Below are 6088 nucleotides of genomic sequence, written 5' to 3'. Positions count from 1 at the left end.
AAAAGTCTATTAAAAAGTGTTTTTTTTTTTTTTTATGTGAAAATGAAAATAAACCCAGATACATCATTTCAAATTATTTTGACCATAAATAATTCCACAAATTAGGAAAGGTCCTCCCGCCAAAAAAACCTTCGAAAAGCTTCTGCAGAAAGCAAAATAGTCTACTGGAATAACTGCATATTTTTGTGGTTAAACACAGGCACAATGAATGATGGGAGGTGTGGGCCGACTCCCATTCAACATGACTTTTCTGCAATGTCTCTCTCAACTCAACTCAACTCAACTGTATTTATAGAGCACTTTCAAACAGCCATCGCTGCATACAAAGTGCTGTACATGGAGCAATTCAACATATACAACAAACAGTAAAGCAAATCGGAAATAAAGACGGTAGAAAGCACCAAACAGCAAAACCAAGAACAAATCCAAGTCATGCTGAGTCAAATGCCAAATCTCTGAAGTAGAAGGATAAATGCTGACTTGAAGGTTCCATTTATCTTTTTCCTAGAATATCGCCTGACGCAACTACTATTGTGTTGAGTTTGTGTTTGTGAGTCATGACTTATTTCCTCCCTTAGCATACATGTGATTGAGCATGTGATCGCTTTGCTGTAGAACTCGGTTGCTTTAGTCCTGCACTGTAACTTTTTAAGGAACATTTAAAAGCACATTTAACCTTTAAGGCCCTTACTTGGTTTGCGTGGCACCCGCCGTGGGGTAGGGCACAGGGTGGCACAGCGCAAGCTTGCTCGTATGAACTGGTTGCTGAGCAACATTTGCCTTTTCCAACTGGTTTTAATGTTGCAGTTCAGCAGAATGTGTTTATTTAACAGTGACAACAAAAATGCCTGGCTTCGCTCATGATAACGAAGGAGAAGACGTGATACGAGTGAAGCTTGCGTGGTACGAGTACCACTATGCAGGTACAGTTGCCTTTAGCGGAACACAAAAGAATCACCGCTGAAGTGCAGTCGAGTTGTACAGTATGTGGTTATTTTTTGGATTGTTCAAACCCTTTGTTTTTGAAGGCTGGATTATTTATACAGGCAGTGAGCAGGAAATATACTGATACTGTGATATACATTGGCTCAATAAAAAACAGACATATGGACGCCTTTTGTGCCATATTTAAAATGGCATTTTTAAAGTGAGAGGTATTATGTGTCCCCTCCCATCCCCGCCGCAGTAGCGCTGAAGAAAATATGTGACCTCCTCCATCATTGAAGTTGCCATTCCCTGATGTAGACTGTGCCACAAGAGGGGATAAAATTGGAGCGTGTTGGAGCTCCTCTATATTGGAATTAGAAAATATTTTTAAAATTATTTTAGGTATTGCGGTTCATGCATTGTTAGATCTTATATAGGCTACCACACATTGTTCCAGCTGCAGTTGTTAACGCTCTCAATAAAGTTGAGTTGAGATAACGGATGCATTTGTCTGTCTTTGTTTTATAGTAGTGATCTTTCCAGGACAGTTTATGGTCGAGTATGACTCCAAGAAAATTATGTCTATGTGCTCTGTTTCTTCATGATATAGTTGGACTCATTTGTGTACATTTCATTTCTGGTACATTAAAAAAAAGTGCCCCTTTAAGATTTAGTGGTCATTTGTACCCTGAACAGGAAAAGCAGTATAGATGTACTTTATAGGGGTTGTAAAATACATTTAATGTTGATCCTGATGGTGGGGTTAAGAATATTTTTAGTTGGTGCCGTTTGAGAGAACCACTGGTCCATCTACCACTGCTCGTGGGAGCAGTTGTCCAAAAAGCAATAAAATCTTGACGTGCCATAACATCTCTGTGAAGCAGTACGCCCCATGACATCAATTCATCATTTTCCTCTCCACATTTTATTAAACCTTATGTCTATATTTAAAAGCACTGTGACCTAAGACTAAACGGGGTGTGTGCGGAGCCTGCGAACCACAAAGGATTGCGCTTGCTACGCCATTCGGGATCAAGAGGTGGTGCTGCCGCCGCGTTATACGAGTGAGTGTCTCTGAACGTCCTCACTCCGTCCACTGCTCGTGACGTATTTCCTGGGGCTTGTGCGGACCTCTCCGGCGGCACACCACGGAGGGATATCATGACTATTTATAACCAGCAAGTCTCACTTATCAAATGTTCCGAGGTTTTTCTGCGCCGTCCTCGTTTCTAGCACCGCTGGGTGCGAGACAACACGCCGGGTCGTGCAGCATGTAAACGGAAGCTGGTAAGTTGAGCCCTTCGTAAGTTTGCCGTTAGCTCTGACACACACATTCGGACTTGTTTTGGTAAATGCTCGGCTTTTGGCTTCCCCGGTACCAAGGGGACGGCGAACCCGAGTGGAACATTGTGGTCTTGTCGAACCAGGTGGCTGTCAGTGGCTCTGGACTACGAGCTCACACACGTCGAGGTGACGTCGACCGTTGTCCGGTTTGATTGGGTGATGATCCGCGGCTTTAATGTATTTGTTTAAATACAAACGTGATACGTTTCATCAAGGAAATGTAAAAAGGGAAAAAAAAGGTGGTGGGGTGGCGGGTGTCTGTAAAGTCAAGATCGTCAACCGACCGTGGAAGTCAAGTTTACCTTCCACTTTCTGGTAAATTTCGTCAAGCACTCGTAGATCGCTGCCCGATAGATGACTACGTGGTGGTGTCACGGGCTTGACGAGTGAGGTGAGACCAACTCGCTCTTCTCGGTGGCTCGAGAGTAAACGTTTCACTTGAGGTATTTATGAGTGTACAAGCCAGATAAGTTTGCTCGCAATCCGTCTCAAGCACGAAGTGTTTTAGTGATTACAGCGAAAGCAGTCACATTTGTTATTGTGTTTTTGTTCCATAACAATTCACTGCGTGGATCCTATAAACAGATAAACATTCGATTTCGCTGATTTACATCTGTCTATTTCTCATTTTTAATAGTCATAACATCTGTTCCTGCTTACGCAAACCATAGTTTTTTGTTATTTACTGATTGTAGCCAATGTGAACTAAAGGTGGGACAATTAACCCGAGATTTTTGGGACACGTTCCGTTACATTTCATGTACGGGTTTCCTAAATAAGAGAACAACTTACTGTTTCAAAATGTCTTAATTTTGCTTGACATCAATCTTTAGATTACTGCGTATATAATTTATTTGAAGCAAACAGTTATTTAAACACAACTTTTGAATGGTAAACTGCCTCTTGTTCCTTCACTATTTGTATACGTGTGTAGTGACAAAACCATAGTAAAAAATGTGTACAATAAATTCAAATTTTAAAAATGTAAAACAAAACGTGACTGATGTAACGGTTACATTACGCGTGGGTTCATTGGTCATGCCTGCACCCCACTCTGAAGTCTTGACAAGTTGACTGGTGCTTAATCTAGATATGCAATTGTAAAGCAGTCATTGTGGCTCTGATTTAAAACCTCACTCAGGGCACAACGCAATGTACGTCAAATCATTTTCATTAAGTGCCCAAACAACACATCTTAAACCACAGAGAAGGGCTGTAAATCTTCACCAATAAATGCTCCCATGGCACAGTTTTTTTTTTTTTAATATGGCATGGTTGTTGCATTTAAAAGCATTCATAAAAAACACTTGTTGTTTTCGCTGGCATTGCCCTTTTGAGAAGTTCGATTTTCCTGTGTCCACATTTAAGAGTCTCTCTCGACTTTCATGTGTTCAGTGAGCATTGTATAAGGATTCAAACGCAGGAGATGCTCGGCTCATATTGCTTACGTTTCCTTAAAAAGAATGGGACATGCTTCAAGTGTAGCTTTCCTGTCAACAGTTTTCACTCCCTCGCTGTTGTATTCGGCAATGAAACCGAAGTCAATCCGGAGATTTGGATGAAGTTGGTGCTTTATGTTTTTTTGTCTCTGATTTCCTCTGCTCGTACGAGTGGTCATGTTTTGCATTTTACTGCATTGTGAACTGCACTTTGAGGAGTACTCGTCATTTCTTGCACTTGTGGTAGCCCCTCACTTGGGCACAAATGCTCTCAAATGGAATCCCCCCTTCCCCCCTAAAGCTCGGAGTAAAGCGAAAACAATTTATAACAGGCAAAATGACTTTACAATGTAAATATTCTATTTTGATGTCAAACTCTCATGCACACTCAAACGCGCGCCCTGGGGAACATTGACCCTGGGGTCACAGATTCTGATAGGTCGCAGACACTGTTACAACTCGACTAACCATCCATTTATCCAATTTCACCATAAAAAACAGCCCACAGTGGGTGACCGTGATGACAGTGTGACCCACAATAAAACCAAGTTTGACATCCCTGCTCTATCTCAACCCATTTGGTCAAGGCAAACAATTGCTCTGCACAGAGTCTCGAGTTTGTAGGGGGTTTCTTCCTTAGAGGGGGAGTTTTGCCTTTGTCACCTTTTGCTTCCTCTTGCAAGATTTGGTTGTTCTCTTGCTGTATGAGGAGCATGACCCTCGACCTGCTCCATATCGTTAGCCTAATGTAAATTCCTAAGTCTTGTTTGAATATACGTATTCAGAAAACAACTAAAAACAGCACATTCAGCAAGCAAGAAGATTGCAGTTTCCTTCATTCAGCCTAAGTGGATGGTTGTGATCCGAATGACTTAGAATAGTACACTATCAGGCTAATGATATGTAAAGTGCCTCGAGATAACTTCGGCGATGAATTGACACTATACAAATAAAATGATGACGGATAGATGTCGACTTATGCGATCGTTCCTTTTTTCGCTCCAAGAATACGGCCTATGATTTAGATGGTTAGCCTAATAGCCTATTTGCCCAAATCAATTTTAACTGTTGCAATATCAATAAAATATGCCAGTGTGCTTTCTAAAATTGTTTTTTTCCCCTTTTGTCTGTGTAAATTCTCATTCATCCTGGTTGTGGGAATCCAAAAAAGTAAATCAAGGCAACTGGACTTTGTTCTGTTTGTTTATGTACTGTGGAGAAAATGGATGGATGGTTCTTCGGATTTGGACAGAATGGCTGACTGTGAGATTTCATTAAACAGAACCAGGAATGATCATTTAAATTCGCAATAATAAACTCATTAATCTGAAAGAGAACATTCTTCTGTATAAATGGAATTTGGATGGTTTGGAAGCGTGTGGAGCCAGAGTTGCCTGTTTATGTTACGCCTATGGAGCTCCTAAATTTGCCATTTTATAAAATCTGGCTAAAATGGGGTTGTTCAACAGGAACCATGTCTATGAAGGAAAATCGATGGTAAGGGAGTCATTCCAAATCAGATTTTGCACTCAGATTTTGCTTAGTTGCTTGTACTGTGCTGCTGTTATTGTATTTGATCGCTTGAGTTGGAGTGGATTGGTAATTGAACAATTTGATTATTGTAGGGCCGCAATGTTTAATTAAAAACAATCACAAAAAAAGCTCAAAGCGAAATCTGGATCTTTAACGAACTAATCTTGTTTCAGTCAAACAAGTTATCGCAAAGGCAGCCAACCAAGAGTAATGCCCCCACAAGTGGTCAAGGATAGGGACATTTGTTGGTAAATTGCGTTATTGAACAAACAGGAAAGAAACAAACACATGATAAACACATTCGAGTTGCCGATGGCCAAAGCTCACGCTGAGTCATTCAGCAGCCTGCCAACTCTACCTGCTCATGTACTGATACCCAGGTCACTCACTAATTCCTCGAGTAATCAATGGGATAACTGGTAGGATTTGAAAAAATATATTTGATACCTGCAGCCCTAATGTGGTTATGGTTAATACTGTGATTGCCCATATTATATGTGCTGTAACCGCAATTCATGCGGGATGGGGACTCAGCATTGCATTGCACTGCATTTTGTAACCCCCCCCCCCCGCCCCCCAAAAAAAAGATGATAAACATTCATTTTGCTTTTTCCATGAAAAATGATGGTGGGATAGGGCTGATACAACCCCAGAGAATAAAAAAATATTGAAAAGAAATTGGAGGAAAAAAATAAATCTGTGAATATGCAAATCCGCTGGTGCTGAACTGCAAGTATGCCTCAGTCCGCTATGTAAGTGTACACATAGCCAGAGAATAGCCAAATTACATAATAAAATAGAAACGTCATCTGGTGTGTAAATTAGGACTGAACGATTTAGTAAAA

General features: G+C 40.8%; 1 protein-coding gene across 1 annotated transcript in view; it reads left to right on the top strand.

Annotated features, from left to right (window-relative positions):
* The first annotated feature begins 2032 nt into the window (after positions 1 to 2032).
* The window catches only part of furina (furin (paired basic amino acid cleaving enzyme) a), a 64239-nt gene continuing 60183 nt past the window's right edge, over positions 2033 to 6088 (top strand). The window contains exon 1 of the mRNA XM_019886721.1: positions 2033 to 2214. The gene's annotated coding sequence lies outside the window, so the exon portion shown is untranslated. The remainder of the gene's footprint in view (positions 2215 to 6088) is intronic.

The sequence above is a fragment of the Hippocampus comes genome, unplaced genomic scaffold (assembly GCF_001891065.2).
Source record: "Hippocampus comes isolate QL1 unplaced genomic scaffold, H_comes_QL1_v1.1 scaffold261, whole genome shotgun sequence".
NCBI lineage: Eukaryota > Metazoa > Chordata > Actinopteri > Syngnathiformes > Syngnathidae > Hippocampus > Hippocampus comes.
The sequence above is the reverse complement of the archived record's forward strand: the minus strand, read 5'-3'. Positions and strand labels throughout refer to the sequence as shown.